At 42.7% G+C, this 12,758-nt stretch overlaps 1 long non-coding RNA gene across 4 annotated transcripts in view; it reads right to left on the bottom strand.

Annotated features, from left to right (window-relative positions):
• Positions 1 to 12,758, bottom strand: part of LOC146059986 (uncharacterized) — a 48,078-nt gene that overhangs the window by 17,012 nt on the left and 18,308 nt on the right. For all 4 annotated transcript variants that reach the window (XR_014470349.1, XR_014470350.1, XR_014470348.1 and 1 more), the window contains one exon: positions 1,002 to 1,190. This is a non-coding gene — a long non-coding RNA (uncharacterized LOC146059986). The remainder of the gene's footprint in view (positions 1 to 1,001; positions 1,191 to 12,758) is intronic.

Genomic DNA, 12,758 nt, shown 5'->3' with positions numbered 1-12,758 from the left:
ACAATTCACAGGAGTCGACATGTGTCAACTTTCTCATTGCAACACAAACATACACTTCACATTATTTATTATCACGTCTAACAGCAACAATGTTGTTTTTTAGACCTTTTTTACTTGCAATGTTTAATAAATTTTTCCTGCTCATGCACACATTCTGGAAAACAATCTTACCAATTGATAACTTGGACACTGATGTGTAAGCAGCCAATCTGCTCCTAACTGTATTTTTCACACTCTGTATGTAAGATGGCAGGTAAGACATGATTGACACCACCTATCTCTGATGAAGGATTCCTACATCTGCCCACCACTCTGTAACATGAAATTTTGAACCTTATTAGGTGACGGTTTCACACTATCCATTTTTACATGCTTGGTGGAAACACACATCTTGACTGCTATTTGGAAAGGGAAAGTATTACTGCTATTTGGAAAGGGACGACACATCTGTATTCCTCTCTTCAAAATGTCACATTAATCCCATAGTTGCCTACCTGACCCTCTCCATGAGGGAGAAGATGCATTGTGCCTGGACTTACCTGGTAATGTATGATTGCCATCACCTGCGGTGAAACACCTTTCTTCTCAATTAACTAGCTCGCCACAGGTGGTGGCAATCAAACATTACCCGGTAAGTCCAGGAACAGAGCATTTTCTCTGTCATGGAGAGGGTCAGAGGGTCACATGGAGTGGGTTAATCATGGTTGCCTCATGATTAACCCATCACTTCATCCACTTCAACAGCATACTCAATGATGTGTTACACATACACACAAATAACGAATTGATGTGGCACACCACACAAATCATTTCACATCAAACATGTTCATGTAAGTTTTTGTAAACTAATTTATTGCTGTTAAGCATCACAGCAAAATGATAAGTTTTTTATCTTTGCAATAATTATTTGTTAAAATAAAAAAAAAACAGACAGAACAAAATGTGCCATTAAATGAAACATGTAAGACCCAACAGATGCATGCTGAAATTAAAGGCCACACCTGCATCGGATCTGCATCTTCCTGGAATTATGCTAGCCAGGATCCACAACATCATCGATGACATCTAAGGCAGAATACTCCAGGGGGGTAAACTCCAGGTTGGATGGCATAGGGCCACTCCCGGTGGTCATGCTGTGGATATTCCTGTCACTCAGCTTCCTCTTCATGCCAGATTTGAAGTCATGCCACCTAAAAAAGCCACAGACAATAATGTATAATTACTACATACAGTATCTCATAGCCTCTGCTACCACACAGCATTAGTAGTGAAAATGTATCACTGTGGCTGGTATGGTATGAATCTTTATAAGTTTACAGCTCACACATTTATGTATCCATAATAAACCATCACACTATCACATATTTACCTCTATTGAAGGGTATGACATCAACATGTGTGAGCAAGTTTTAGTAAGAGGATTCATGTCACACATTTTTCATGTACTATATTGTGAAGCACGATTATGGTTGAACCATCACATACACCGCAGGATCTCAAATGCGGTCCTCACCTCACCCCAACGGTCCAGGTTTCAGTTACATACGTGGCTTAGCACAGATGGTGAAATCTGAATAAATTTGTTCCAAATAAATTCACTTCTGGCCAAGCACTCCCCTCTATAAATGTGCTCACATGTGTCAATGAAGTAAAAGCATTTCAACAAGCACACCTTTATAGTAAATGGTATATAATATGTGTACATATTTAGAGAAATAAGTACATATCAGGTGAAACAACACTTTTGCCTTTTTCGCACAGACTTCACATCCCTCTGCAGTGGTGCCACCTTATTGACTTCATCTGTAATTTGTCCCCAAATCTTATCATTCGCAGAGGGGGTCAGCTTCCTGGTGGATAACTCTATTCATTCCCGTGCTCTGGGTACGGAAATCTGTAATTCATTCTCCTGAAATGCAGGGTTCTTGTTTTTTTTGCTGGGATCATCATCTAGAACGCTTCCTAGATGATGCAGCCCATTTGCTGGGGTGACCAGTCACCTCAGCAAGCACCTGCTGGGTCTCAGATGTTCCAAGTAACGGCACATTTTGTTCTGCCTGGTTGCTTGGCCCTGCTTGAGCCACAGAACTTGGGCCTGGCTCTGACTGTGAGCCTGACCCTTGGTCTGCCTGGGTCATTTGCCTGTGGCTCTTTCTCCTCCTCCTCCTCCTCCTCCTCCTCCTCCACTCCTCTTCCTTCCTCTGTATGGCTTCTGTCATTTACTGAAGTTTTGCCAAAATGAGCATATTGTCTGAGGTAGATCCATTAGACCCAGAGCCAGACATGTTTGCAGGAAGTTTTCATTCTAGCTGGTGAGCTATATATAGCCAACACTGCTTACATTACGCGAGCTTACCGACAACACATTCAGCCTTTGTTTTATGTGAACTCCATGTCCCACTGTGTCCTAAATGGCAATGTAATGAAAGGTTTCGTATATGTGGTTTTGTGCATTACTGTGACACTGATATTTGTTTTGAGATTTCAAAGCATACTTTACCAAAATGGACACCAACACAGTCAACACACACTACATGGAAGGTGTGTAAGCATGTGTAAGCCCGTGTAGTATACATATATTAAAACGCACACATAATGTTAATACAGAATGTATTAATAAAGTTTATACCAAATAAGAGTGCTTTCAACCAATCAGAGAACAGCATAACTTATATATGGACCTGCAATTATTAGCTGCGCCATTGCCAATATGACTTCGACCAGGGCTGCACCCTTTACCATTAGGGAGCTGGTGGCACTGGTTCAAGTGATGGACCAGCGCCTCGGGCCCATGGGCCCTTATATTTCAAACTCAGACAAGCGCTGGGTGTACAATGCTGACCGGCGCAGAATTCGTCTCTGCACGGGCGTACGGCGATCAGTCGCCCAACTGGAACGGAAGTGGTCGGACCTCAAAAGGAGGCAGCCTGAATTGCTCGCGAGGATCCGCCATTCAGTCCGAAGATGTAAGTATTGTGCTAATGTTTGGACATTTATGGAAAATGTGTATGTATGTATATGTGTATATGTGTTTTTTTTATTTTTTTATTTAAGTATGCTAATTTTACACTTAATAATAACCTTGATTTTTTAGTTAATTCATAATTTAATAAATGTTTTATGTTTATATTTATATTTCCATAAAAATCTTCTATCAACATTCACATTGCAACACGTGCAAGGGCACACCAGAGAGCAAGAGAGGCCCAGCTGCAGCAGCAGGAGCCCCAGCAGGAGGAGAAGGAGGAGGAAGAAGAGGGCAAACAGGATGAGGAGGAGGAAGAGGACCAGCAGGATGAGGAGGAGGAGGAGGAGGAAGAGGGCCTAGGAGGAGGAGTAGGAAGAGGGCCAGCAGGAGGAGAAGGAGGAGGAAGAAGAGGCACAGTTGGAGGAGGAGGACCCAGAAGAGGCGGAAGCAGCAGCTGCTGATGCCAACACCATCTCCCCCTACACTACCAGCACCCACTCCTTTACCCATGTCCACTCCCCAGCCTCCGTCCAGTCCTCTTCCTCCACGCACTCCCCTGCCTTCACCCACTCCTTTGCCTCCACCCACTCCTCTCTTACATCCACCCTCCTGCCTCCATCCACTCCTCTCGCAACACCCACTCCTCTGCCTCCATCCACTCCCCACCACCCCACCCCATTTCCAACCACCATACTACTCTCCACCACCTACCCCCAGCCCCTACCAATCACCACCACCCGACAACCTTGGTCCCTACTCCCATACCTGCCTCATCCCGCATTGGACCCCCATCCCCAAACCACCAGGAGGATTTGGCCCACATAGTGGCCCAGCTCCAGTGGGCCTTAATATTTGTGGCCATGCTCCTTGGTCATCTGCATGGCCAGAATTAAATTTTATTATTTTAAATATTTTTTTTTTACGTTAAAAGTTTGTTTAAGTTAGAAGTTGTATGTGGTTTTTCTAGTGACATGTTAGAGTGTTTCTGAGTGCAGGTGAACATAGGTACATGTAAGATGTGTAATGTAAGTTATATATCTAATTTAAAGTGAAGGTTAAGGAATGAATGTTGTGTGCATGTGTGGGTTGTAGGGGTAAATAACACATAATGTAAATGCGTGAATGTTAGTTCTTGGTGCAATAAAACATCACACATATCATTAGGGTAGCAAGCCATGTAAATATATCGGAACATATTCAGTATTCACATTATTTACAGCATGCAAACAAACAACAAAAAGATTACAAAAATACACATTGGGGGACACATATATAGTCATAAAATTTCCACATTAGTACACATTAAATAGACATGTAATGAGGGTTTAATTGTAGACAAAGTAAGGGAGACAAATGAGGTAATCATAAACAAATCAAACATCACACTTAGGATAATTGGAAAATTGTTAGAAGGCAACTTCAAAGGAATACCCAATTTCCCAATTATACGAATAATTGCAGGTCCATACAAGTGACGCGTACGCTACCATGCTCGGCCATACGCTACCGCTTATGATCAGAGCAGCTCCACTGTCTCCGATCGCTAAGGTTAAGCGGCAGCGTACGCTCATATGCACACCACTCCCCATTGTCGATTTCTCTGACCGTCCGTGTGTGGATATTCTGTGGGCAGACTCACGCTCACCGAAAGAATGTGGGATGAGGTCGGACGGTCCGTACGTACGTACGGCCGTCCGACTGCACAACCAGAATAGGGGCCTATGTCACTTCCAATATCATCAATGAATATAATAAACAAGGTGGGTCCAATATTGAACCTTGCGGGACTCCACTTTGTACATTACCTCAGCAGGAAAGTATGCCATTTACCACCACTCTATGTCCCCAATTGTGCAACCAGTTTTTAATCCAATTACAAATTTTAATCACTAAAAAAATGACCAAGTTTTATTAATAACCTTTTATGAGGCACCGTGTCAAAAGATTTAGCGAAATAAATCAGTATTACATCAACATATTTCCCTAAATCCAGCCCCCTACTGACTTCCACATAGAAGCTAATTAAATTAGTCTAACATGATCTATTTTTGACGAACCCATGCTGAGCCTTACTTATCACCTTCTCCTGTTCGAAGAAATTTTAAATACTATTTCTCATTATTCTTCTAATGTTTTCCCCACAATGGATTTAAGGGTGATGGTCTATAACTATCAAGGTTAGTTTTTCTACCTTTCTTCAATATTTGTACCGTTATCTAGCTCCAGTCCCTTGGTACCCTCTCGTGTTTATTGATTCCTCGAATATCAGGTATTATGGTAGTGATATGACAGAACTCAGGAGATTTGTTACTATTTAGGTTCTGTAATCTATTTTTGACTATTTCCTCACTCAAACATACAGTTTGGGAGCAATCAAGAGCCAAGCATTAAATCTGTGAGAGTTCTTCTGAATATTCTTCCCTTATAAATACTTACACAAAAAATTAATTGTATAATTTCCTTCTATTACCAGCGTATTCTGCTTATTTTTTAGCGGACAAATATTTTCCTTCCTTAACCGCTTCCCATTTTTATAAATGTAGAATTGTTTGGAATTAGATTTGCGGCTATTTTACGTTCAGTCTCTAATTTAGCCATCCTGATTGTATTTTTACATTTCTTATTACATCCTTTATATGCGGCAAATGATTTGGGTGTCCCATCTTGTTTAAATGCTTGGAATGCCCTCCTTTTTTTAGCTTTTTTTTAGCTATTTACTCAGTGGCATAACAATAGCCCTGCAGACCCTGCGGCAGCAGGGAATCACTGAGTAAGTGTGGGCGCCGGGTGTCTGCTGGGCTATTGATGCATTATACTGCCTGCCTTAACCCGCTGGCACTGCTTGCCGTTGTTGCCACCGGGTGTGTGGCCAGGACCCACAGATCTACTTGTCTTTTTTGTGTGGCGCGGAAGCAACCACGATTTAGATCTCTTTTGCACTTTTTTAAACAGCAATGATAAGAACATTAATTTGTGTTTTGAAAAAAGTCAGGACACCATTAATTTCTTGGACATTACAGTATATATAAAACAGAATAAAATATATACAAAAAATTTCATGAAACCAACAGATTCCGGTTCTTATATACAGGCAACCAGCTGTCACCATAACAATTGGTTAAAGTCCATACCAAGCGGTCAGTTCAAACGACTAAAAAGGAATTGTGCCGAACCAGAGATTCTAGAAGTCCAAACTAGAGAAATGCAAGACAGATTTCAAGCTTGCGGGTATAATTCAAACCTTCTGGAAACTACAATCCAGCAAGTTAAAGATATTGACTGTAGCACCCTTATGACAGCAAAAACTAAACCACAAAGAACGGAAGAAAACAAATTTGAGTTTGCATTTGTGACAGGTTACAATCCCAGACACAAAGAGATTGAAAAATCAATCAGGAGACACTGGTCAGTGCTGCAAAAAGATCCTATCTTGAAAAGCATTATTCCGGATAAACCGGTATGCATTTATAGAAAAGCGCCTAATTTGAAAAATAAACTTACATCCAGCCAGTTGAAACCCCCAATTCGACCTGGGAGAATAAGATCAACTGGATTCTATAGATGTGGCCTATGTCTTCCTTGTAGACATATCAAAGGAGAAAAAAGTAAAACCACCGAGATTCTTATTAATGGGAAGGAGGCTAAAATTTGTGATTTTATTACATGTAATAGCTCCAATGTAATTTATGCTATCAGTTGTACATGCGACAAATTTTATATTGGCCGCACCTCACGTCCACTAAAAACGCGTGTTGCTGAACATTTGCGGAATATAAAAAAAGGAGTTGAGGTGCATGCATTGTCCGCGCACTTCAAAGCAGTACATAATTGCTCTCCTGCACATATCTCTGTTTTTTTTGGTTTAAAGACTGTTTCCACAGACCTAAAGAGACAAGGATGTGGCAAGCAAATTAGCCAAAGCAGAAATGGAATACATTTTTAAATTCAAAACTTTGTCACCAGGTGGTCACAATAGTGACTTTGAATTAAAATGGTTCCTATGACATGTGTTATCGTATGTATATTCTGAGGCACACTTTTTTCTTTCTTTCTCCTTTAGTGCACTTTATGGAATAACTGAAAAAACGAATTACATCATCAATTTTGTCACTATATGATATTTTTTACTGTATTTATATTTTTCACTGTATTCATAATTCTTCTTGCTGCTATTCAAACTGATCCCCTGTATTATCATTGCATTTTATCTGTATATTTATTGTTTTTACTGAATTTTTCTCTATGTGCCATTTAAACCCAATCCTGACCTCTTATTTTATCCCCTTTTTTGCGTTGTATACGCATATATAAGCACCTTGCACTTTATACAATTGAGCGCTGTTACACTCAGCCTTTTTTTGCCAGTATTCAGGCTATCAGGCTGCAGCGCTACATCTTTAGGTGGCTGGAACGCGGAAGTAGGAGCTGTGGAACGCACAGCACCGCGTCACATACTGAGCGCATCGTTATGACATGCCTCATTACATGTAGTCTGAGACGCGGAAGCGGGAGCTGTGGAATGCACAGCATCCCGCCCTTCCCCTCCATGAAGCGCTGCTATGCCCAGGAATGATGCGTCATTGCTCATCCTGTAGAGGCTAGCTGACACGCGGAAGTAAGTGCAATGGAACGCATTTCACTTCCGGTTACGCGTCCAGCGCTGTTTTAAAGTTTTAAACTTTATCTTCATCAATTTTTAATATTTTCTAAGCAGGAATGGGTTTATCTGTTAAGCGCTAAGGCGCCACTCAATGTATATTTTATGTCTCTGTATAATTGTGTATAGTGTAATTGACTGTACTGAATACAGGAACAGGAAGTCTTGTTCACTTCCTGTACCATGGGTATATAAACCCCATGTGAGCCATGCCTCTGTACACTTGAAAAAGATCCCAGAGTGGTTAGAAACGCGTTGTGTGACCAGAGGAAGGGGCTTGCTGTTGGACTGCTGCTATCCAGTTTGGGACCTTGGTTGAAGCTTCTACCTGGTGGACTATCCGGAAGACCCTCCAGGTTGTAGAATTCCTACTTCGCCATTGTTTTCCTCTAACTGGCAGTCACAGTGACCACCCTGTTTTTATTTTATTTTATTCATTTTTATGTTATGTACTTCTGGATGTGGAAGACATTAAAAGCTTTTATGATCCATATACTGAGTGGTCCTAAAGATACCTTGATGTGAACGTCACAGCCTTTCATTCAGTGAGTTGGGGTACGCACCTCGGTGGCTATATCGTTTACTCACCTCAGTCAAAAGATACCTTTATGTGTGAATACTACATCCACTTAGTGTGAGTTGGGGTACGCATATAAAAGATACCTTGATGTGTTTAACCACCACATCTTTGATGTGAGTTTTGGTACGCTCATCTATACATCCCATTTATTGGTGGAGGAATAACAGCTGCACAGAATCCCATCAAAATCCACACGGGTGCACCAACCCATTTATTGTATGGACAGTTCATTAATCACATGATCCCTTTGTTTCCATTGTTTTACATGAAAAATCAACAATGAAAAATTGATCACCAGGATCGCCTGTTTCATCCAACTGTCCTAGAAGTTTAAAAAGGGAAGTACTGTGTATATTTTTTGTGTGTTCAGAGCGCTATAGGGTGTCCACTTGAAAACTTTGTGTAGTAAAGGAGGGTTCTGTTTAGGCTTCTGGAAGGATGGGTTACGGTAAAGGGTAGAATGATGATTAGGGTTAGTTTAGTGGCTGGTTTCTGTAAGGAATATGGAAGTTAGGTTGCCGGTGTTGGGACTCTGGCCACCAGCATCCTAACTGTCGGTATCCTGTACACAACTAATCTGTAGAAATCCTGGATGTGTGGTAACCCTACATTCTCTGGTTATCTAGAGGTCACACTGTGCTCATCTTACTACAAGAGAAAAATATTGATCTACTACAGATGGGTCAGGTCCCATCCTTGCAGGGGATGGCGCTGGCGTCGCCAGCCGCCATCCCCCGCCAGCGCCATGGCGATGGTGAGAAGGGGACGCGCGCGCACGAGCGGCGCGCGCGTCCCCTTCCGACGGCGCTTCGATCCGTTCCCCCGGGTCCCCGCCGGCTTGCCGGCGGTAACCCGGGGTCCCGGCAGCCTGCCCGCACCCCCCCCTAACCCCCCCTAACCCTGTCCGTCTCCCTGAGGCGGAGACGGACAGGGTTTCCGTCGCGCTAGCGACGGAGACTGAGACGCGCGTGCGCGTGAGACGCACACGCGTCTCAGTCTCCTCGCTGGCGAGGCTGCTGGCGGGTCGCCAGCGCGTACGTTCTGGCGACCCGCCAGCAAGGATGTATACAGTAACATACTGTAATTTGGGAGTTGTAGCAATTACATATCATCCTATACATTTTAAGGAATGTTTAGCAATTTCTAGTTCTGCAAAAAATATGCATCTCTTGGTACACGTCAGTATAATAAAACTAAGCAAAACTGACGATTTAAAGGAAAAAGTAAAATCCAAACTGTAAATCAAATACTAAATGAAATATAGTTTGTGCCCATCTTCATAGGTATAATATCCTGTGAGAACCGGATGGAGCTCAGTTTCTCACTATCACGTAATAAATTACAAGCTTGTGTACCATTGTTAGTGTCATGCCAGCTGCATGTGACTTGTATGTAGTGTTTGTCACAAATATACAGAGGCTAAACGACACTTATCTGTGCATTATTAAAAGCTGAAATCAGGCATACAGTATTTATCACTTAGAGAGAAAAGCTCGGTGTAACATTAACAAGGACAGGAGGTGAGTACTGTAAGTATGGCTCATATCATTACCAACCTTTGTATTTTACATACTGGAAAATAATTTTCTGTACAAAAATAGTTATAAAGTATGTTGTATTTTTAGTCTAATGTGTTAGACAGACCAGAGTAAAAATATGAAAGAATTGGCGCTGTGGTGATAAACGATGTTCCAAACGAAAAAAAATAATTTTATTTTATACACAATTTGACATTGTGAGGCAAAAGATAAAAACACAATATTTTACAATACTTAAAGGACATACAAACCCCACCCAAATCTAACTCTCTCTGCACGTTTCATCTGCCCCCCTGCAGTGCACATGATTTTGTCCATTAAAGAGAGAATTTGATTTTGCGAGTGAACCAGAATCAGAGCCATTGTAAGGTGTATGTACTGTAGTTCTTTACTTGCATTCAATTACAAATGTTTACCACATGGGTCTGGAGAGGGGGTGATGATGAGCTAATGGGAAACTGGCCTGTAACCTTTCAGGGAGGGATTAGGGCTCAAAAACATATTTGCGCCAAGCCCCAAGATTTGGGTAGCCATCACTGGGCACCTGGTTTGCAATGGTCTAGATTTAGTGCCAGACTGACTGCTGATTATAGCTGATACATGAGCTTCAATCCCGGATGCTGCCAGTATTGTAAGTCTCTCTCTATGGCTGCTTGCCATTGCACCAACTATAATCAGCTGGTGACCTGGCACCAATTCCATACCTGCTGATGTCACACAGGCGGAGGTGATAAACTGAAGGAGGATGGAAGGAGGGGAGATGCTGCAGAGGAGAGGATGTAATGTGGCATAATGTTTAAGGGAATTACCACGTGACATAATGTTGCTACTATTGTGTGGCACAATGTATGTTATATGGGGGCACTACTAGTACATAGCATAATTTGTAAAGGGCATTAGTGTATGGCATAATTTGCTAATAGCATTAGTGTGTGGTATAATGTGGTGTAAGTGCTTTAGTGTGTGATGTAAGGGGCATATGTGTGTGGCATAATGTGGTGTATAAAGGGCATTAGTGTGTGGAATAATGTGGTGTGAGGGGCATTAGTGTGTGGTATACTGTTTTATGTAACTGTAATATCGAGCTCCCAGCCTCCTATCATTGTAAATCTGGGATCGGTGTCAGAGTCCATAGCCCCTGCACATGAGTGCAGGTGTGACTGTGTTGCTGCCCAGGGATAGAAGGAGGATGAGTGCGGCTCCTTCCCACATCTTGCTGAGTACATTAATGTACAGATGGAGCCCCTATTTTCCTTGCCTGGCTCTGTGTACATTAAATGCCAGGGACTATTTGTATTCTCAGTTTGACCTTGGCTATGTCGGAACTCAAATCTGAACTAAACCAATATCACTGGTATATTCCATTTCTTATCATAAGAAAGCCAACACCCTCCTATTTCAGCTGCTTTGGTTTATTTGGCTGCACCTTTGGTGGATCACAGCTTTATTTTCTTTATGCAATAGCAGTGAGTATTTACCCTGCATGTAAAAACAATACATGTATTTGGATTCCTTGCAATACAACATGGGTCTTTTTCTTTACTCTTCACTCAGAAGCTGGCCCATCAAATATAGCCACAACACCACCACACATTGACATACTACTGATAAAGGTAAATGCTAGGTGGTGCATGTAAACAATGTGAGTTTGATTCAGAGTTGGGAGCCAAAAAAACAAAGGAGCATTTTCCATCTTTACAAAAACATGTTGCACTTCAGGTGGGACAGAATTAAAATGTGTTTTTTTGGTACTTGTTTCCTAGCACGGCCACAATCTTATGGATCGTGTACCTTTAAGTTAAGGTACACGATCCACACGATGGACCCAATTTCCTTTGAAATCAGGTCCATTTTGCCGGTTAGGACACAATATCGGGGGCATTGCGTCGGTCGGGACCATTAACATTGGTCCCGACGCGACCGACGCGATGCCCCCGATATTTCCATAGGCTTCAATGTTAAAAAATATTTTAACATTGAAATCGTGTCGGGAAAGGTAAAATATCGGGGGCATCGCGTCGGTCGGGACCATTAACATTGGTCCCGACGCGATGCCCCCGATTTTTCCATAGGCTTCAATGTTAAAATATTTTTTAACATTGAAATCGTGAGAAAATGTGAAAAATGTGAAATTGGCCAATATGACCCATTTCACATTATAGATGTCCCCGTCGTCACCCCACGATAGACGCCAACCCGAAGCATGGCGAGCGCAGCGAGCCCGGGAGGGGCGGCGGTGCGCGTCCTCCGACCTTTTCATTCCCCTACTATCCACGTCGGCGTGGAGTTGAGAATAGAATAGTGTGGCGAGCGCATCGAACCACCAAGCCCGAAGCGTGGCGAGCGCAGCGAGCCCTGCGAGGGGACGCGTATAACTTCACAGGTATGCGCGTCCCCTAGCGGGGCTCGCTGCGCTCGCCACGCTTCGGGCTCGGTGGCGCGCTGCTCTTGCCACACTATTCTATTCTCAACTCCACGCCGACGTGGATAGTAGGGGAATGAAAAGATCGGAGGACGCGCACTGCCGCCCCTCGCGGGCTCGCTGCGCTCGCCACGCTTCGGGTTGGCGTCTATCGTGGGGTGGGGTGTACGCCGTTAAATTTGGGGGGGTTGGGAATATTTTACATTGAATCCAATGTAAAATCGGGTCCCAGGGACCCGATTTACATTTCATTCAATCAAAAAAATCGGGTCGAAAATCGGTCGGTCGCGTCGATCGCATCGCATGACAAAAATCGCATGCGATGCGATCGACCCGGTTTTTCCGACACGACCACCCCGATGTAAATCGGGGTGGCCGTGCTAGGAAACAAGTACCGTTTTTTTATTTGGGTCAAATTCTTTGTAGGCCACAAAGTTGGATTTATTCTATATGTCATGATGTAATAACTAAATGATGTCTCATATGCAAAGTGATTGTACTATACTGTATGTTATTAATCATTTTTAGAATCCCAAAATGATGCCAAAATTTTTGATCCTGATGACAACTGTGGCCCTCATCTGCCTTGTGCA

Source organism: Crinia signifera, chromosome 2 (assembly GCF_055691185.1).
Source record: "Crinia signifera chromosome 2, ASM5569118v1, whole genome shotgun sequence".
Lineage (NCBI taxonomy): Eukaryota > Metazoa > Chordata > Amphibia > Anura > Myobatrachidae > Crinia > Crinia signifera.
This window is presented reverse-complemented; position numbering and strand designations above follow the sequence as displayed.